Here is a 23,764-nt window from a genome sequence, read left to right on the forward strand (position 1 = left end):
TTCACAGGGAAAGGACTGTGGGAACTAGCTGCAGATAATAACTCAATATTTCTATCGGCGTAATGAGCCACTTGGATTAGTCAAGAAAATAAGACAGACCCGACAATGAGTAAGTAGTCAATGACTAATACTAATATTCGGTAATTACCCGATCCACTGTGTGTATGTGCTCTATTCATTGCAGATAATGGCCTTTGTCAAACTGCGCACGTATTTTGAGCAGCACTGTTAACACATATTCAGAAGCCGATGTCATTAGATACAACAGTCGTCGGGGTTGTGAGAAAAGGCCAGCACCGCGCAACAGGTATAGGCCATGTAGTGTAGGACTGAGTTACCTACCTACTTCAATTGGTCAAATAATGGACATTGGACAACGTACTGTTTCTTTAAGTTATAAGTACCAGCAAGTTCCTACACCTACCCACTTAGTCATTATTTTTTATTGTATTTGACCGCTTTGGAAGCGCCGGGTCTCTGTGTGAGTCATGGGTCATGCAGAGTTTTCAGTTTGCTGTGTTTACCAGCCGCTGTTTCGGTTGGTCAAATCTACTTAGCATACTTGAGGACTCATTGAACCATGATTATGTTTTGTACCTATAATTTATTTTATGTCGATATCAATTATAAAACCGAAAAAATATGGATCGTCGCTATGTACCTACCAAGATGAATATGCTTAAATTGTTGGACAGAACGATTTTAACTGACTTTGTATATCTATATAAAATTCAACATAGGTATTTCATTTTTAAGTCCAGAATGGCTTGCTTTGATAAGAATTCGGTTTCCACTGCGTACTACTAGAAGTCGGGATTTGCTTAATTGAGAAAATTCTGGGACTAACTACCTTATGTATTCCCTAATGCACAGATATTTATTGAGGGTAATAATTATACCGAGTTAGTGGACATATTCAATTTATCACTTAACAAATACAAATGATTGTTACTGAGGCAGTTTAGTTATGAATAATAAATACTGTTTAATTTTTAGTGATAAAAAATTAAAAGTACATTAAAACTAAAAAAGGCGTTAATAAATAAATATATATGCATGGTGAAAATAATTAAATATTTTCGCTTCTTTTTCTCTTGAAATATCATCAATAAATCAACATTTTACAGTTTTCTCTAAGCAATGTTAAGAAAATACGTATTGTTTCATTTATTCATCAAGTAACAAAATAATTTAGTTTTAATTTAATTTCACTGAATTCAAGTTTTCACATTCGCAATCTATCGGGATAGTTTCAAAGTAAACCACGGGAAGGGAAGTTGTCCGTATGAATAGCAAATAACGTGTCTGTCCATACACGGGTCCTGCATAGAGGCTCGTTAGCCCGACGACTTCTGAATTCTGCCTTCGCTCTCTGTGTTCCGCTTGTGAGCTGAGATCTCCTCAACGTGACTACTCTTCCTCCTAAATAATTATCAGAACTTAATTAATTGATTAACCGCCAGTTTGGCTGTGGTAAATATTTCATTTGGGTGAGGTACCACTTTACCATAGGGGGTTTTAGTTAAGTCTGTCAATTTGATCGTTTCATTACGCTAACCATCGCTCGAAACATTTTAATGTGCTATGTGTGAATTGCTAGCTGTCACTTGAATTAAGTTTTGAGTCGGCTCATATCAACAGTAGGTTGTGAGATGTTTTATGACCGTAATGAAGTAAGGGATGGTCAGATGGCCAGTGCATATTTATAATGTTTTCAAAAAATTTAAAAAAATTCACACGAACTATGTTTAATACCGTCCTGAATAAGGTTTATTTTGGTGATAAAATGTAGAAATTTATTTCAATACTGTGGCAAAACGGAATATCTAACTAAAGCTATTTTAGTCTGTAATCTATATTTGGTTGACGTCAGGTTAAGGTGTAAATATATATTTTTTTCTTTAGAAAATAATTAATCAATTTACAGAGTATAATAATTTATGTTAATTAAGATAATCCATAAAACTAGTTTTCACTGCTTTTTTTCTAATGTTTCTCTTCTATAGAAGCTGGAACTTGTGTTTAAAAGAGTGTTAAGCAATAGGATGAAGAATATTTAACATATACAAGTTGTTCGGGGTACAGTGCAGTTACTTCTGGGGGATATTCTACATGACAGTAGGGATAAGTATATAGTATAATATAGAACTGACAGCAAAATTCCAACGTACGAAAAGGGTAGTTTTTAGAAAAAAAAAGTTTCAATGTTTGTACTGAAAAAAATTTTCTCTAGAAAAAAAAAACATTGATATTTTCATTATTTTCTTCTACTATTACTATTTACCCTTGGATACCCTTTATAAATGTATAAGTAAATTACAGTATTTTTAATTTTCATGAATCTTGGAGTTGCCATTAAAAGCAATTTAAAATGTCTTCTCCATTTATTTTTCAGAATTTACATACATGTTTATGTAAGTTAGGTAAGTACCTATTTAGATGTCTCATAGAATGTATAGAACATAGTTATAACGAAAATCTATATAAGATCTTCGATGGCGAATACACCATCGTTAATAGTTGCTGTATGCATTATAAATTTATGAACCAACATAATATATCTATTAATATTTTAAAATATAGTCCCACAACATCATGGCCTTTCAAATTACGGCGGGACGTAAAAAAGTATGTCTGCCGATTGTATTATTTATGAAAACCAATGTCTGAATGTCTGTAAATGTTTTTAATGCGACATCAATAATCCCAGTGTCCGCCGAGCTGGTCGTCAAATGACGACTTGACATTTCGCATAATATCATAATCGAACCGAGTCGACATGATGGCAATTCGTAATCCGGTTGTTTCTTGACTGCACAGTCAGCGGAGACATTAATCGATAGAAGCGTGTTGCGGGCGTCTCCCTGTGCCAAAAGTTAGCTCAATGTTTCCTCACTTCGAACGCATGTCAGAAACCTTTCACGGTCCGCGACATTGTAACTAATGAAATGTAAGTAACCAAGTATAGATTATTTCGTATGTATTTATTTATTATTAAGGACTACCTAGTAATAATACGTAGTTAGTTGTCTACTTCTATGTTCGCTCGTTTGTTCGTCGGGAAGTATGACGAGCAAGACGTTACATGAAGATTAGCCGATCTAAAACTAAAGTAACCTCCTAAGTGAGACAGCGAATGCAGAAACACATAAGTGTATGAAGGACTACCTAGTGACAGTACGTCGTTGTGTACTACTTTGTTCGCTTGTTTGTTCGTCGAGAAGTATGACGAGCAAGACGTCACATGAAGAATGAAGATTAGCCGATATAAAACTAAAGTAACCTCCTAAGTGAGACAGCGAATGCAGAAACAGATAAGTGTATGAAGGACTACCTAGTGACAGTACGTCGTTGTCTACTACTCAGTTCGCTCGTTTGTGCTTCGAGAAGTGGGTGAGCATATCCGCGACGAGCAGTCCGAGCATGACATCACATATGGATTAGCTCGACTTCGTTGGTTTCTATCCAATCTAGATATATAACTTGTTTTCGAAGAAGGTTGTGTAAGTGCGTGTTTGTGAATACTTTGTTAATTTTTTTATGATGAATTAATGTTTATGAGACAAGGTTTTTGTGCGTAGTACCAATGATATGTAACTTTTAGTTACGAAGTTCTCACACTTTTATTTATCTTTGCTTCCACTGAAATCACTCATAATATTCGTAATTATCTAAATTTGTTAATAATAATAATAATAATATTTATTTAACCCGGACATAAAATCGGAAGTTTAAAATAATATTTAGATGATTTTCACAGAGCCGTTTATGTGTAAAATTACCTAAATAGCGCTTTACAAATAAATAATACATTTCTACAATGATCGATGTTATCACTAACTATAGACTAGTAAAACTATTATCAATTTAGGTTCGTATTTTTTTTCTGCTGAAATTTTCACATATTTTCATAAGTGAAATTCATTTTACGATAAAATACTAGTTTCTCTGACCTGCCTGCATGAGGTCTAGAAATATTGAAAACACTAAATCGGTATAGATCACACTTCTTGGAATTATTTGTTCAGTGTTTATAGTCATATCGATGTTATACACAACACGTAGGTTTGTTATGACATTCCAATGGGAAAAATGCAATGGCACCTATCTATTTTTGTTAAACGAAATTATTTCGTAAGTAGCTGTTATTAATATCCAATAATATTTTTTATAATGGATATTAATAAATTACAATGTGCGGCGTGCAATTCAAAGGAATACAAGACATGCCAAAGGCATATTTTTTTCCTATATTCAAAAATACATAATTATGTATATGGTTGATTCAAAAAACTATTTCGGTACGAAGAACATTTGAATTATTATAACAAATACATAAAGAATAAACCCATAGGAAACAACATTTTTTAACCATAATACGTCTATTTTTATTGATATGTATTTAAAAATTTATTTTTTATATAATACTGATAATTTAAGCTTCCTTTCCAGGAACTTGCCCTTAGCTGCTGTATATTTTTGAAGTGTCTTTTAAAACAAAAAAAATTGTATCGTTGCTGATGTATTGCCCATTTTACTAGGAGTGAAACGCCTATGTGTTGAGATGGAAATTTACAGGAGTGGCAGTTTAGCTAGGTTTTCAGCTGACTTTACGCTAAACAAAAAGGCATGATGTTATCAATAAAAAAATAAATAAAACAAATTAAAGCAATTTTTTTTTATTAAATACCTAAAATGGATACTAATATTTTTTTGCATTAGTTTAGGATTTTATTTTGTCGTATTCATCATGATATCGATTTAACATTTTTTTTTAAATTAAAAAGAGAAATTAATACTTTGAAACATTGATTGAAATGGCTTTAGCCCCGTTTGGTGACCAGATCTGCATATCCAGGCAATTCATTCAACCTTCATCTTCCCATGTCCTCTCCCTCCATACCTACTCCAAATGGAATCCGTACTTCCATTGTCTTCGGGCATTTGGGTCTCATGTGTAATGTCCACGCAAAAAATAAAAACTAATAAACAAAATATGTATATCTGTACCAACCAAAGTTAAAATGTTTTTAAGTCACTTATAACATTGATGTATGATATATAAAGATGACACATGGAGTGACAAGATATGTTCAACATACCTCAAATTCTCCAAAGGTTTATCGCGTTCTAATAGTGAAACAAATTTCGAGGAGATATTGGTTCGCAGTAGCGCCTTTAATTGCAGCTATTTGACTTAGAAGTAGGAAGAAATATCATCGGAAAAACCGAATTATTCCTAAAACAGTTTTTATTCACTTTTTTCAGTATTTTTTCCCCATTAAAAGTTCTTTTATAACTTAGATATGTTATGTCTTGAAACTTTTATTGCTTCGCTTCCCAACACCTTAATATGTCTTCTATAAATAAACTCGCCTTGTTTCCTAGGGAAAACATTCTTTAGGACCTCACATCGCTGATGCCCTGCAACATATTTTACTCAGAAAAAAGATCAAGACTGTAACCTTAGGAACATCACTCATTTACAACACACACAATATTATTTATTGCGCTTTGTCAAAGCCTTTATCATATCTCGGGATCGTGACCAATTATAAGGCAGAACAATGCGGCTAATTAATTGTTGCGTTTGATAATGTTAGTATATCATTTCTATTAATTAACTGGGATTTTAATTGTTTACCTACGTTTCATATTTATGAATATAATACACAGATGGCTATCGTCGCTGTTGGGTTAATTGTCCCCTTCTCGACAAGTAGCGATCGGCTGTTCAATATAGTTTTTTTTTATTTTTCAACCGTTGCTTTTGCCGATTATACGGGCAATATTCCTACTTTTCGAAGACGGTCAGTTTATGATGCAACGAATTGGAATATTTTTGAGGTAGAAGCACTAGTTTTGGACGTGCAGTTACTAGGACTAGGACCGTGGAATAGTGATGTGTAGGTCCTGCTTTTTGCCGGAGGCCTCCGAGGAATGCTTTCTTTTAAAAGAACTCGAGTTCAAGGAGTGGATACGGACTGTATCCACGGTTCGTCGCAAACTCGTACTCGCAGGGTTTTGGTACGGGTTCCGACCGTATTCTCGGTTAGTGACGAGTCACCACTTACTGGAGGGAGACGCGGGTACATACGAAGAGGCAATCGGTTCCGAGTCCGGATCCGAGTTCTCAGGGAGTAGCTGATTTGAAAAAATAGGAGTGGAATCCGCTTCCCGCAAAAGACTCGAATTCAAGAACTAAATCCGGCTGAACCTACACACCACTACTGTGGAATTTATTTATAATTTATTTATTCTGGGTTTTTACAGACGATCTCACTTAGGTAAAGAACAATCCAGTTATAAAAACTCCGTTAACATACAAATACACATACAAAGACAGATTAATTTTTATAAACCTAAATAAAGATTAAAATATAAAATAAAAATTCAAAATTGAAAATATATATGAAATACAAATATTACAGAAAAGTAAGAGACGCAAATAATACATAATATAATCAGTGCAACATATTATTTAAGAATAGCAATTTTTTTTCTGAATCCATACAAATTATCAACAAAAATATCTACTTCAGCACACTCAATCTTATTATACAGTCGACACATTTGGATCAGAGGGCTAAAATGGGCGATATTATTTTTGAAAATATTCAACTGAAAATGCTATGGTGTTTTAAACTATGGGAATTGGGGACATTTATTTTAATATTGCTAAGACATAATGAGGTTTCAAGATGGCCGTGGATAATTTTATGCCAACATATTAAGTCAGTCAATTGCCTTATTATTTTAAGTGTATTAATCTTAAAGTTTTCACGACGTGCGTCGTATGATCTAAGATAGTCATGTAGTCCATATTTGAAAGATAATAGTCTAAGCATTTTTTTAAACGATTCTATAATGTTTTCGTATTTGCAATAATGTGGATTCCAAATAGTGCTTCCATATTCAAGTTTACTTCTAATTAAGGCATATTAAAGGGTTAAAATTGATTAATGATCTTTGAAAGGTTTAGTTATTCTGTGAATAAATCGCATCATTTGAAGTGATCTGGACTTAATGTGATTAGTGTGTAAATTATGTCATTAATGTCTAAACCATGATTTGCAAGTCTCCGTATTTCATAATTCTTACAACGTAGTTATCTTCAAAACCCTGGTTGAAATATCTTTTTCTTCAAAATGACTGTCCACTCAGCATTCCTGAAGATGACGTACAGAGTCAAGATAAAAAAAGATGAATACTTCCTTGAAACAATTCTATTCGAAAAGAGTCATATGATGGCAAAAGTAAGCACGGCCGTAATATAGGAATACGCATGTAAATATATAATAATGCGTATAGGAGTACAGACGTACTCCATACGGCGGTGCTTGAGGATTATTGTTACTAGTACTATTAGATTTTTTTAAATATTTTATCATTTTCAATTTGGGAGGCGGGTATGGGTATGGTATATACCGCCTCACCGGCAACCATTTATTGGATTTCCAACACTTCTGCCATAAGTCACCCCAAGTGGATCGTTACGTTTCGTGACTAAGGAGGGGTGCCTGGGTTCATGTTGTAAGTTTTGTCCGGGTCTTATTGACGGATAAGATCACGTCAGCCCACTTACTGCGTGGCGGGCCGGATCGAGAGAGACTGGTTGAGGGAGGCCTTTTGACTCGTCACTCCTGGACACACTTAACCCCAGATTCCTACCCACCCCTCATACCTTTTTCCTTCCCAGAACATATTCTCCTTTTTTCCATAAAAATACCCTCCACACAGCACCCCATAAGATGACGTGGAGCCTGATGGAAATAATTTTCCCCAGGGCCTCCTGTGTGAATCTAAGTAAATAAAATCTGATTTATTCGGTAATTTTAATTTATGAACAATATTTGATATTTTTATAACACAAGGGTATCTACTATGCATAAAACAAATAAAAAATTGTATTTTTGGAAGTAAAAAAAAAACACTCCTTGTTAACACGTTCGCGGAGAAATTGCACTAATATGAAATATTATTCATTTATTTATAATCTGATCAAATTATTCGTTATCCTGTTAAGCCTATAACGAGTGATTTCACTAGTTTCATAATAAAATATTACTATAGCACGAATATGTCATGAAGAAATCGGAACATGTGTTCTTCAAAATAATGATACATTCGCATCTCGTCCTTATCATTTATATATGGCCACATTTATATTTTCGGAATGACTAATATTTTATTACACGTTTTAACTTATTTTTATTTGTGATCTTTCTCAAAAACGAGTAATATTATTCTACCAATCCACTTCATTGATCGGATCCTCTGTAAATAGCATTTTAAAAGAATCCATTACCGATCATCGTTAGTATTATTTTAACTACTATAATTTTTAACTAATTATTTAATTTTTATTATTTCAAGGTATTAAGTTAACGTAAGAATTATATGATTATTGAAAAGGTACTCCTTGTGATGTATTTATTTTGATCATCAAGTTCGCCTTTCTTTTTTCTTCCTGATATCACTCTAAGTTGATTTTGATCGTTCATCACTGCTGCGAAGCTTGTTCATTTTATCGTTACCATCTGAATACATATAAAACCTGCGTCCGTATTTACCGCATGAATTAACTAAATCAATCCTCATCATGTTAAGTTTGAAATCCTTACATTATGTTTTGTAAGACGGAAAAAAAACTCTCGGGTGTTTCATTCAAACGAAACTGAACAGTGGCAGAATCAAAGCTCACGCCGAAATGCACACCAAACCAAAGCTTAAAACGAAACGCATTGAATGTTATATAATGTTCTTCTCGGTCATAAACCATTAAGCATTTCCATCGTTTAGTTTCTTCTGTTGGCAACCTAACCATTAACGTCTTCACAAAGCTTATTTTAATAAGTCAGGGTTGTAGGATAAAAACGTTCATTTATCATATCAGAACAGATGTAACATCTAAATCTTCCAAGGAGTGATATTAAATGCATATCTAATACCACATTGAAAGAGATGAACTTATACGTTACGTAAAATTTTACGTATTTTATTTTATCGAGGACTTCCGCATATCAGGGCCTTGATTCTCGACGAAGTCATTCCACTCGAACAATGTCGACCCACGAGTGGAATGACTTTTGACGTTTGACTTACATGTAAGTATGTACCGTCGACGAGACTGGAGAATAAAAATTGCGATCCTTGTTTGTACTTTCGACTGTAGAATCTAGTCCCTGAATGCGTGAATCAATAGAGCGACTCAATTGATTCTGAGCATTGAGGTTTTTCGAGGTGACTTACAAAAAGTTTTTGACTAATTTTGACCCGTCAAAACTGTTGTAAAACTGTCCCCATGACCCTTATTTTTCCATCATAAAATATATATATATCTAAATATTTAAATTTCCTTATTTTAAAATATTTATTCAAAAAAGTAAATTTAAGTCACTTCAAAAAAATTCTGTCAGTGTATATAGGTAATAATGTTAAAATTATACACCGAGAAAACTGTGTATTATTGATTTAGCATGCATTTTTCTAATAAACTTTTAGTACATTCATAATATATTGGAAAACGTGAGCCTGCGTTTGTTCTGATAGTACCTACACAATGACCAAATATGAAAATATTTGAATTTGTATGAACACGTGTACCACCATCGCCACAACACCTTCGTGTTTTACTGATTATTAGGAAACTGAGTTTATTAGGAAACCTGTCAAATCATTTTTTTAAGGCATACAGTTCCGTTTTAAACGGAATACGAATAACTTGAAGAGGTTCTTAATAAATCAGAAATAGTTCATATCAGTAAGTTTTCTTTGTGTATAATATATAAACGATGTACCCACACAATTAAGCTTAGCTTGTGTGTATGGGGGATGTGTTATAATATTATTTTATTTTTTTTATTTATTAATCATCAACGCCATGACGGGCTTTTATGTATTTTTACAATTCATATTCTTTACATGACTTTTGTGTAATTTTACTTTGTTGTATTTTTCTGGAAACATTTTCTATTTTAACAACCGCTACACCGTGTCTTTTCTCGCATTTTTGATACAGACTATTTAAAAAAAATCATTTGTAATATATACATTATACACACATTATGTAGATACCTACTTACTTTTACTCTTTTTGTTATTGCTACGACTTGTTTATGTATATTTAAATATTTCCGCTCTGCTGTACACGGAGAAAAATGAGTAGGGCTGATTTATTAAAATCCTGTTAAAAACGTGATTGCATGTGTTCATTCAGGTGTAATTTTCCTGATAAATATAATGACGATGTTTTACATGTCATTATATTTCATATGTAATTGTGACAACTATAATTGCTGAATTTACTGTAGCCTGAGCCCAAATAAGTATTGGCTGGTTGAACTCCTTTATACAATATACAATTTACTTATCGTATACTAATACCTACCTGTGTTGTGCCTACTTACGTCTTTCATGCTCAGCTTATTATTTTATTTACTATGTTATACTTCTTATGATGCTATATACTTGTTATAATGCTCCTGTATGATTTACCTTGCATGTAAAAGCCGTCAAGGCGAGAACAAACAAATAAATAAATAAATTTTGTCATGTATCACATTTAGCCATTCACATGTAATTTTGTAATTGTTAACATACCTACTAGTTTATCTCTCTTTTATTGCAATGAATTAACTCTACCTTAACTTATCTATTTACCTACTTACCTTCCATATTATGTTAACTTTTATTTTTATTTTTACAGTCTATCTTTTTCCATTTAAAAATGTTTCTGTATGTTATGTTATGTAAAAGCTTGTTATGTAAAAAAACTTGTTATGTAAAAGCGGGCCACCAGGGCGTTGAAATTAATAAAATAAAAATAAATAAATAAATATGTCATTTTGTCACACTTGCACCAAATTGTCATCGGTTTTTTTTCAACGTTTCAATTTTTACCCTAGATCGGTTGTAACAACATTTCGGAAACGAATAATGTGATTATCGAAATGTTTCGTTTTCATTCATTACTAATACAGGCAGACTCAGTTTAAAGACGAAGTATTTAAATGTGATGTTCAATCCGCTATTATTTATTGTCCAAAGCGAAAACTCAATGGAAGTCGACCATAAACAACATAACTTTGACGTGGCATGGCACAAACAAGAGTTTTATTTATTTTGTCACTAGTTTCATCGGGGTAAGCATGAACGCTCGCATGTGAGAATGCGTTCAGCTAATAAATATAATTATCAAATTCCATTTGCGAATCAATAAATATAAATATGCGAAACGTTTCGCGTTGTACCGGCTGCTTGTTTGCGTATTGACTCTGCTCCGGTAGCTGAATGGTCAGTGGCCACCGTACGTGACACTGAAAATAAAAACCATTAGAAGTGCCATAGAAACTTAAGTTGTTAATTTACATTAAGTCGTAACCTTAGACAGGCTTTTGAAATTGATTACCTATCCTTTGAAAGAATTCAGATACCAAATTTAAAAGTGATTTCAATTTAAGCAGAAGTAAAAAAAATTGAGCTCATTTCGGGGAAAGGAATAACGTTACACTTCTAATCGGGTTATCTCTTCAGTTTGTACGTGCCTTAGGATTCTTATGGGCATTTTACACGATGCTTTTTTTCGTCCAGCTTACATAATATTGGTTTTTTCTAATATGTAACGATTTAGGACATTAAATTGACATCTGTCGTCTGTCATTGTTTCACGTAACTATATTATGTGAAATTTCGTACGTTTGTATCGTTTTGTATTTAAAATAATGATAGCAAAAATATTATAAAATGTCATTGAAAAAGAAGATAATATTAATAAATCTTAACGAAACATTAAACCCAACAAGACATATAAAAATAAAACATAGCGGTATCAACTAGGATTCTATCCCAGGATCGCTGTCTAAGGGCCCGTTCCCACTTCCGTTTTCAAATCGGAGGCGGGTCCCGTTTTAAAAACGGACGGCTAATGGCCCTGTTCACACTACCGTTTTAAAAACGGATCCGTTTTAAAAACGGACCATACTCTACGAAAAAAAATAATTGTCGATTCAACAAAAACATGTTATTCGCTCATTATTCAGTAATGGTGCGCAATGGACGACGATGAAGCTCTTGTTGTCATGTGGTACTTATTAAATAGAAGGAAAAAAGTGAAAAGAAAATTTTGAGTACACCCAATCATAGCCGAATGATTTTCTGTAGGAATTTTCCAAGTGTTAATTGGTGAGTTAAGAAGTGATGAACTAAAGTTCTTTAATTATTTTAGAATAATAATGAATGGATTATTTATATAGCGCCGTTTTCACCATGAAAAATCACCTCAAGGGCGCTTAATGGCTTAAGAGAATGTCTATCACTTCCTTTAACCATCTACTGGAATGAGTTTCAGAGAGCTTAACATATCAAAATACAAAATTGAGAAAGTGCATTTGTCCTGAAGAAAGGCTATCGATATTTTAAAGTAAGAAAACAATAAACACTCAAATATTTTTTATTATGTGTTTATTTAACTAATACGCTCTTCCGTGCATCTCATTAAAGCTTTAAAATTTAAAAAAAAGTAAACTTAAATAAAATAAAATAAAAATTTTGATGTACAAAAGTTGTGTACACCAAGTGTTTTGTTTTTATTTAGTTAAAGATAAAATATTACCATACTCTTTCTTCGACCAGTGGTATTAAATTTTCGGGATTTATTTCCTTATCCATTATTGTAGTTTTGATTTATTTACTTAACAAAATAACCAAATACAAGCACGCAGCGTGCCTGCTTCCTTGCGACAGGGAGCGGGCGGGGAGGGGTCGGGGTTTGGCGGGGACTCTGCCGGAACGACTGGACGACAAGTGTGAACAGCTCCATACAACACTATGAGCGAGCGTGTGCCGACACGATTTGAAAACGGACGCGCTGCGTAGGCGAGCCATCCGACAAAAAATGTCGGATCCGTTTTCAAATCGTGTCGGACAAGTGTGAACAGCTCCATACATCCACTACAGCCACTAGGGCATCCGATTTTAAAACGGGACCCGCCCCCGATTTGAAAACGGAAGTGGGAACGGGCCCTTACTGGGACAATGTCTTTAACCACCCGATCATTGGGAAGTAAATACTGTACGTCATTTGGTCGATCTCGTATTTTGAATTCAGAATTAACAATATTACAATATTGTCTTGAACTAATTTTAGAACAGAGATCCTGAGTTCGATTTCCAGTTGAGATTTGTACCTTTAATTTTTCTGTTTTTTGTTTCATTTAGATTTGTTAGTATTATCTTATTCTTTAATGGCGAGTATAAACTTCAAAGATTATTAAAAGAGAAGTTGTTCCAATAAAAAGTTGACTAAAATTATGTTTCATAATTTGTATTATTTCGAACGTTCTCTGAAATCTTCCGTAATCCGAATTTTGCGTGTTTTTCTGGTAGTTTTTTAGGTCAACAGCAAATGCTTTCATTTATTAGTGGTTGTGTTAAAGGTATTGCCATGTTTTAAGAATATAGTACCATATTTTGTATGAAATCGTAAGTATGAACATTATGATTATACAAAGCAAAGAAGTTTCATGTAGGTCCCGACATTTTTTTCAAATGAGGATCGTATGTAAGAAAGCATCGTGTAAAACGTACATAAGGATTCTTATGCAGTGAGAGTATTAGTATCATTGCAGCAGATTTTGATGGAATACATATGCCAGATGCCTACACCCAGTTCAATTGGTACGTTTTAAATAATTCAAACATAGTTACATCTATTGATATTTATTAAATAATCAATATTCAATTAGTGTTGATACTTACGTACCAAATAATGCAAGTATTTTTCGATTTTATCGGTGTTCAATTCTAAATTATTTTGTTTAACACGAAGGGTGAATGTCAATATGATCGTAGAATAAATTACCACAGGAGGTTCAGTAAGTCCAAGCACTCTCGTTTTGTGTAAAGTTGTTTGGGGGTCTGAGTAAAGTGAGGAAAGAGTAAAGCAGAGCCTTGAAGCCAAACCATTGATTGAAGAGACCCATGTGATGGCCTCCGTGGTCGATGGGTAAGGCTCTCAACTTGCAAGCCGAATTATTTCAAAGTTAATTCATTTGAAAATAATATATAGTATACTTGCAGCACGTTTCAGGCCGATACTCTCAGTATCGCCCTGGTGTAGACCACTATTCATAATTGAAACGTTACTTGATATAGTTTTAGCCGTATTTAAATAGCCAGATACTCCCCACCTTCTTCTGCACCATTTCCTTCCCTTCCTCACTACCTTCAGCAACACAACATACCCCAATAGGGGATGCCATAGTCTCAATGGCTCGAGACTCTTGAGAGCAGTTGGGACTCTTGTACGGTATTTATATTTGTGTATTGTATGGAAACATAGGATAAACTCTCAATTACATTCATATTCATACGTATCCCTAATTTTTTCTAAATTTTCCAAATGTTAAATAAATTATGTAAAAAAAGATATCGTTAAAAGAGTGTTGAATAGGCCAAGCTGTTTAGTAAATATAGTGTAACTGCAACGAAAAACAGAATATTAACAACATTAAAATATGGAGTTTGTTTTTTATTCGTCCCATAAGATGCTTTGGAGGTCCCAAACATATTTTACAGTAGATTTAATAGGAGCGATTAAATATTCTAACTGCTAAATAATTTCAGGCATTTATCATAACAATAAATAGTTATCTTTAATTTAGAATAAATTTGGCGGTTGACGTCTTTGTTATTGATCTGAAAGCTCTTTGATCTACTCACCGGTCTCATTTATGAAATTAAATTCCCTTTTTTCATGCAGGGCGAGGAACGTCAGGACTTGAGACGATACAAATCTGTAGATGAAGCGGCCTGCCAATTTCTTGGCCGCAATTCTGGAATATCATCATGGAATCGATTTGCCATCAATCATACTTCTGACCGAATAGTTAGGATGGTAGGCCAACAAATAAAGGCTCGACTAACGAATGCGGTAAGCGGCCAAGCTTGAGGCCTCTTTAGAAAATATTGATTAATATTATTTTTGTCGCTAATGCAGAAACCACATGATGCCGAAGCTCGGAGGCTCGAATGTCCGGACCCAACTGTAAAGGGTTAAGGATGGTATTTCATTTGGTTTTAATTTTAATAGTAAGTAAATTACTAACGCCAATACTAAAATCTTAATATTATAAAGCAGACAATAATATTATGTTTGTATTAAAAACCCTCTTATTGACTCCTAAAATAAATTAGTCACGCAACCAGTTATGCTCGAAAAGTAGGATATACCATGATACGTTTAAATATTCATTTAGCTGTCAAAATAGCAGAGTTTTGAAAAATGGGTACCCAAAACCATTTGAAATGCAAAATGGAAATGGGTCAAAACTTTTCCATTTGAAAATGCAAAATGCAAAATGGTTTTTAGAAAAGCATTTCAAATGCAAAATGCAAAATACCTATTTTCAAAATTCATTGAAAATGCATAAAGGTTTCTCAGGTCAAACAATCAAAATAATTATAGAATTTTTAAACAATTTTGTCATTTAATAATGGACATCAATGTAGAACAAACATATTACATGGTGGTAAATCCAAAAACACCACGACTACAGATTATGAAACCACAAAAAATTTGGGCGGGACTAATGTTGCAAACGTAAAAACATAGAAACTGCTATCTAACATTTAATATTACGGCTTCATGTCCCCATGTTCAGTATTTGATTCAGTATTTTTTGTAATGGTATTACTCAATTGCCAGGGCTCCTACCAGGGAGCAACTTGACAAATATAAATTATCTCTCATAGCGAGGTTGAGGACCGAATGATATTTGGGGCTTATGAAAAAAAGATGAGAGGAGATAGTAGGAAGAATGTTGCAAAAAAGCATTTAAAATGGAAAATGCATTGAGAAAAGCATTTAAAATGCAAAATGGTTTTTAGAAAAGCATTTAAAATGCAAAATGGAAAATACCCATTTTGCATTTTGCATTTCCATTTGAAATGGATTTATTTGAAATAAAGCACATCTCTGCAAAATAGTATGTTTTAAAAAGGTTGAAAGGAATTTTTTAAAAGGAGTGCGGAACCGAATTGAAACCCACTATTTTGGTAATAATTATCTGTTGAGATTTTTAGATGATTCGACTTAAGATTTTATGGAATTTCATGATAGTTTATGACAGATGAAGCTAAATGGAAGCCAATATATATACGAGTAGTGGATTGGCTACTTACATTTTTGACGATAAAATTTTTGCCTTTAAAACTTGTCACTTAAAAACAAGAAAAAATACATTGCTTTATTTGTACAGGGTTTTTGTATGATATCATCAAAATGACTTATTTTCAATCTAAATGTGGGTGCATGCTTCTGCCGATGCATTATGCGAATTATTCATACACGATATTAAGACCGCTGCTCTATATGTTATTTGGCCAATTTCCTTTTGTCTGTCCCGCCGATTGGACTCGCGTAAAAAAGCTGATACGCTCCATCAAACATTGGTTCTTATTTGTGTCGGCCCCCGAGACGTCGAATGCCTCCGAGAGTCGGAAGTTTACAGCAAAAAGCATTACTGGTAGGCCATGAATATGACGTTGAATCAGTTGATTTTATTGTAATGTGTCTTTGATTTGATGTGTGCGGATGGCCGGTTAGCGTTCCCGGGTAGGTAGGCCTCAACTCTCCTTATGGAGCTGCTTCAGATTTGACGACAATGAATTACGTGACCTACCGCCCACCTTATATGTATTCCCAGGACATAATGAAGACATCAAATAATGTCCTGGTGAATTTAGAATGTTTCTGTGTTCTTGTCCGACATAGTTCTTGTATCGGCTGTCCATACCGTACTGCTGTGACCAGAGCGCGCAGGACCGAAGTAGGGCGTTGCTTTGATCACTTTGCGTCAAGTACACTTCTCTATGCGAAATGAAAAGGCGAGTTTAAAAAAAATTAGGTAATAGTTGAGTCTACCAAAACTCACGTAATAGTTAGCCTAGTTATATTACAGTATTTTGTCAAGTATTGCAGTAAACTGTGGCGTTAAGAACTGGCTGACATCTATTTAAGTAATTATTCACAAGCCGTGAAGATGTGGCAAAATCAATAAAATTATGCAACCCATTTCTGGAGTACCCCATGGATCCGTTCTGCGCCCACTATTTTTTATTCTATTTCACCGCCACGCTCATAATCAGCAAGTTTACTTTTATCGCTTACCTGAAGAAACAAGGGCAGTCTAAAAATTCACGTAATTGAGTATTTAGAAGCAATGACTTGCTATACTTATATCAAATAGATTCAAGCTGAATCCGTCAAAAACTAAGCTTCTCTGGACCGCCAGAAGCAAATATCAGCTATCATTGATAAATCCCAATAAATATTGCAGGTAGTGCTAGTCTCTTAAGACTCTTATCAACCTACTCTGGATGCTATTTTTTTCCTATAAAAATCAAGTGAACAGTGAACAGAACTGTAAGCACAGGGTTATTTTAACTGAAACAAAATAGAGAAGTGCGGAGAAATCTGGCAACAGAAGCCACTAAATTACTTGTCAATTATTAGCTTGTTTCACGTCTAGATTCAAATAAAAAAAACGACATCCATTTTCAAGGCTGTGATAAGCCGGCTTATATGAATATTAGAAAATTTCAGAGCTTCTCAAAAATTATCATTGACTCAAATATAATGAAAGAATCCAGTTCATGTTTTGCTAGATAGTATTTAAGTTACCTAACGGAATGGCGTCAGCTTACTTATTATAACTTTGTATTCCTGAAAATATCAATTCACGACATGAACTAACATATTATGAGTGTCATCAGCTATCGGAAGGTTGAAGGAACCAAAGCGTACACCATATCTAAGTTTGGTGAGCGTGCTTGCATACCGTAAGGACCTAAAGTCTGGAATAAACTGCCACATTCACATGCACTGAACTTAACCATTCACTGCCCATTTTAGACGATCAACTACATACTACCAAATTGTGTATATATATTCATTTTAATAAATTCATTATCATTATCTACATTCGAGCCTATACGATTTAGTTTCATAAACGGCCATCACAGGAAACTTGTCAAACAATATTTGAAATAAAAGTTACTTCTTGCGCAATATGGCAAAATTAGGGGTGAGCAATTAATTAAATTTACTAACACAAAAATGATTTTTTTGTGAATTTAAGATTTTTATTCGTGTTTATTGACTTCACGGAATGAGAAAGTTGATCATTATTAATCATCGTTTTTTTTAGATAAAACGGTATGTAGCAGATAATTTACATTAGGCATTAATGGGACAGTATTATTTCCATAAATTCCTTACCTACAGGGTTTTCCAATAAGAGGTGATATTTTGAATAGCCCGCTATTTCGGTAGATGTTACTTTTGAAGCTGTCATTTTTTGACATTTGTCAAATAGAAACTACGCCATTAATAAAAATGGAACGATACACGCTTCAACAACGCATTGAAATTCTTAAAATTCACTTCAGTGAATCAAATGCAAATCATCTTGAGTGATGAGGCTCATTTCCACCTCGGTGACTTCGTCAACAGGCAAAATTGTCGCATCTGGGGCTCGGAAAACCCAATAATTATTGTTGAAAAGCCTCTTTATCCTCAACGTTTGACTATTTAGTATGGTTTATGGTCCGGCGGAGTCATTGGACCTTACTTTTTCGAAAATGAGGCTGGAGCAACAGTTACGGTGAATGATTGCGCTATCGAGAAATGATTGACTTTTACGAATGAATATCAAAATAACACCTCTTATTGGAAAACCCTGTATACAGTAATTGTTAAAAGTCTAACGAAACTTTTTTTTTTCTTTTTTCGTTCCTTTTCTTAATATTGATGCACGATGTAGCATATTATCTACAAACCAAAAAGTTGTAAAAAGCATTAAAAAAATCTTTTAATTTTTTTTTATTATTTTTCCCATAATCTACACACAAAAATATATTTTCCATTAAGAAAAGAAAAATCGGGCAGTGAAGAGTTAAAATCACTTATCTATTGAAACAATCATTTCCAAATATGGTAGAAATGCACACCCAAATTACGCAGCCAGATTTTCCACCAAAAAACGGCACTCACCAAATTATTATTATTATTATTCAGTACATTTATTAAAAATGGGTTCCCAATAAACTAGAGTAATCAAATACTTGGGACACTTATTCGTTGGAGATCATTTTGACAGAACATTTTCTTTCATTCAAAAGCAAAAAATAAAATTTCTGCTTGGTAAGTATTGGATTATTGACTATTCTCTTTTAAAACTATCAATAATTATTATAAGTCAGCTGTCTTGAGAATTGCCTTTGTAAGAAGCAAAGTGTAATAATGTTAAGACTTATTTCACGTTCTAAAAATATGAAAACATTAATTTCAGGCAGCGGCGTGCAAAAAATACTGGTCTTTAATTTTTATATTGTGCGAAGGATGGGGGTTACAAAGTCGTTATTTTTATTTATTGCTTTGCCAAAATGAATACTAAAACATTCTTTATTAAGAAAAAATACCCTTTTTCGACATCCAGTTTCGGTGTGCTCTTGAGGAAATCTGTACCAATTCTTAAAGTTTTTTTTTTTTATTAATGCATTTGACATTTTACCGTATTAGACCTTTAAATTTGGATACAGATATTTGCAAAAACATTGAGCTACACACACGTATAATTGAGCTGGCACATACGTTTCTCAGCAAATATAAAAGGAATATTGCACGACACACACGTTTAATAGAGCTGGCCCATACGTTTCTCAACAAATATAAGAGGAATATTTCACTACACACACGTTTAATAGAGCTGGCCCATACGTTTCTCAACAAATATAAGAGGAATATTTCACTACACACACGTTTAATAGAGCTAGCCATACGTTTCTCAACAAATATAAGAGGAATATTTCACTACATACACGTTTAATAGAGCTAGCCATACGTTTCTCAACAAATATAAGAGGAATATTTCACTACATACACGTTTAATAGAGCTAGCCATACGTTTCTCAACAAATATAAGAGGAATATTTCACTACATACACGTTTAATAGAGCTAGCCATACGTTTCTCAACAAATATAAGAGGAATATTTCACTACATACACGTTTAATAGAGCTAGCCATAAGTTTCTCAACAAATATAAGAGGAATATTTCACTACACACACGTTTAATAGAGCTAGCCATACGTTTCTCAACAAATATAAGAGGAATATTTCACTACATACACGTTTAATAGAGCTAGCCATACGTTTCTCAACAAATATAAGAGGAATATTTCACTACATACACGTTTAATAGAGCTAGCCATACGTTTCTCAACAAATATAAGAGGAATATTTCACTACATACACGTTTAATAGAGCTAGCCATACGTTTCTCAACAAATATAAGAGGAATATTTCACTACATACACGTTTAATAGAGCTGACTGAAATAAAGAAGAATACGAGAAATGCCTTGTGGACGTGTTTCGTGATTTAAATTTCCAATACAAAACTGTGTTTCACCATGATTAGATTAAAATATTCAAATGGTATAAATTTGTAAGGTAGGCACTTAGCTTTATTCTTAATTCTATGAGTACAGACGAATGCAAGCGGTAGTAGGTCTCTGGAATATTACAGCAAAATTGTTGACGTTAACATGATCTATGGCTTAGCACTCTATCACACTCTTTGAAACATGTAGATTACTATTAATTAACAGTACTGTATAAGAACTATTTCATACCATTATCATATAACTAAAATGACGCCAAAAAGTAATTTTGCAATTATTGAAGAAGAAGAAAAAAAATCATTGCCCGAACTCAATAGGACTGTGGTGACCCTTATTCGAGGATCGAATACCGCAAATCAAGCACCATAACGATTCTGAATTATATTGGCTGAAAGATTTTCTAAACAAGTATTCATTTGAAGATATATTTATTTATAATGATAAGGACCTGCTAACATTCCAGTATTTTAAAGCGTTATGAACACACTAAATCAAGTATTATCTGAGAAAGAGTTGGATTATTAAAGATTTCCACGATTCACGCTACACGCCCACTCCCGCCCTGCATGGCATTGGAGACAGATGCTGCTATATCTCTTATTAGATGCATAAGATTTATGATATTTTTCTCCGCTAGCAGATTTATACACGGTCCTGCGTCCTTTTAAGGTAAGGATTTATTAAGCGGACATCTTCATACATAACTCAGGTGACTTCTGTCTCTGAAAAAAGGCAATAACAATCATATTACTAGACATCGACTTGGGTAGCTAATATCATGTTATCACAAAATATAACTCACCAGAGACAGCATGCCAGCAACCGTGCGCTACAACGAGCTTCAATACGCCAATCTTGTAATTATCATAGAATTTAGTTTCTAATAATCACATAGAACTGAAATTCTAAAATGATAATAATTAAATAGTAAGTGTAGGTATGACATGTACATGCATAAAACATACATCATTCAGTTGACTAGTAACATAAAATGGAAAAAGTGAGCTCAAAGTGTTCATCTAACCTTTTGCGTAACACATTTCAATATGAGATGGGTTGCCGGTTCGATTCCTTGAAGTTGATTACTTCGATTATTTTTGTAGATATTTTGCACACCTTAGGATTTCATAGTCAGTGAAATATTTTCTTTTAATCTTTTTAGGAAGGCAAGTACTAAAAATAAAAATACGAAATTAATTTAGATCGTTTTTATTAAATCTTTTGAATTGTCTGAATAAAAGCAAATCTTGGAAGTCATGAAAGAATATCCGATCAAGCTGAAACTCGGCAGATATACTCGTTGCTGATGAAAATGCATTCAATCAACTTGCGGTGACAGTAACGTAATCACCTATCGAGATTTGGATCGGTGGGTAGAGTTGTTGACTTCCATTTCCTGGGTACGAAGGTTCGATCGTCAGTCAAAGTTTTTTTTTTTTTTTTAAATATTAAAGACTTTTTAAAATAGATGTTATCGTAAAAAAAACTTTTTTTGCTGCTTAATTTTTTATTTATTTTAAATCAGATGCATTAATAATGTAGAATTAATTGAATATTCCAATTTCAGTTGACGGTGCATGATGTGAAATATTCCTGCGTAGTGTGTAAAAATTGTCAAGTTTCACGAACTTTTAATTTTCAAAATAGGATTTTATAAGTTGCATTTAATCAAGTCAGACACGCGATAAAGCACCATAATTCAATTATTTTAATAACTAATAATAGTATAATTGATTAATATGAAAAAAAAAAATTTTGTTAAAATTTTTGACAGATCCATATGTGAATAACCTTTTTTAAAGTTTGGTGACGGTATTCATAGGTACTTAATCACCTAACTATTACAAACCCTAATAAATATGTTATTTAACTTGCTTTATTTAAATTAAGAAATTACACAATTTATCTAAAGAATCGTTACTATCTTAATGACAATTTTTATTTTTATACTTTCTTTAAGAAGATGGGTACCATAAAATTGAAAAAAAAATCAAATAAGTACTGGGTGAGGCAAAAGTAATCACCCTATTGGAAAACGCTATAACTTTTGTAAATGGCGCCAAATGTCAATTCAATTTTGACATTTATAAATTAAACAAACGCAGAATACAAATCAATAAGACACAAATCGGTAATAGATTAAATAAATAAATTTCACAAGCAGTACCAAAGTTTATCATTAAAAAAAAAATTTCTGCAAAAGAACTTCGGGTGATTACTTTTGCCCCACCCTGTATGTCCAAATAAACACGACAAATTAACGGTCACAATCTTGAAACGGAAACGGATCGTACAAACAAATTTACAGACATACGAAATGCAAAACAGTCGAGTTAAAATAGGACTCGATACAATCAATCAACAATGTCATTCGACCTTCTTGTTTTCGATATGTCTCTTATAACGACTTGTTTGTACTTAAGCAACAATTATTAATAACCTTAACTCCATGAAAGGCTATAATTTATGAATACATGTATCCTTTGTGTGCACATTTCACGAGAGAAACGTTACACAAAATAAGAACGCTTAAAAAACAAATTCACGCTGTCCGGGTCACAAAGAGGATCATGATTCTTTTATTCGATCGTCTGATCCACGGGCCTTAGGAACACTCTCAGTCCGGCATGAATGTTAAATATATCGTTATAAAAAACGTTGGTTGTATTCCATTGATGAATGGTTTTATGGAATTCCTGTGGAGAACTCGGCGAGAGGCACACTTGGGAGGGGGGAGGGGGTTCATGGTGACGACATAATTCTGGATAATTTGACGGGATCATTAGAATAATTTAGCAGCGTCATGACCATCGTACCTGTCTGATATGCCCAATGCCCAGTGACCAGCAGCGCTTTTCAAACATTTATTTTCATATACAAACTTGAGTTATTTAAAAATGAGACATATCTTATTTTAAAGTTACTTGTGATTTTTAGAGTCCATCTATCTATCTATCTTTCATCAACACACACATATTGTGTCAATTTTAGAAACTTCGTTGCCAATGTTTTATTTCAATGAAAAATTTTATCGTGGATTTTGGCTAAGAAAGTAGGTACGTTAGGAATATATTAGGTATATATATATAATTGCCGTGTGGAATGTGCTGAGTTAGCGGCAACCGACAGGCTGCCGCCTCCGACATATGACAACATATCCATTTGGAGAAGAGTGCGTTTATTAATTAACGAGTGAATGAATACATTTATGGTAGTATAGTCCGTCGGCGGACTGTACGTCGTTGTGTTGATGTTAAATCATGATTTTCTCATGTTTATTTTTATCAAAATTATCGTCG

The sequence above is a fragment of the Hesperophylax consimilis genome, chromosome 23 (genome assembly GCF_061612785.1).
Source record: "Hesperophylax consimilis isolate HC1 chromosome 23, BYU_Hcon_1.0, whole genome shotgun sequence".
Taxonomy (NCBI): domain Eukaryota; kingdom Metazoa; phylum Arthropoda; class Insecta; order Trichoptera; family Limnephilidae; genus Hesperophylax; species Hesperophylax consimilis.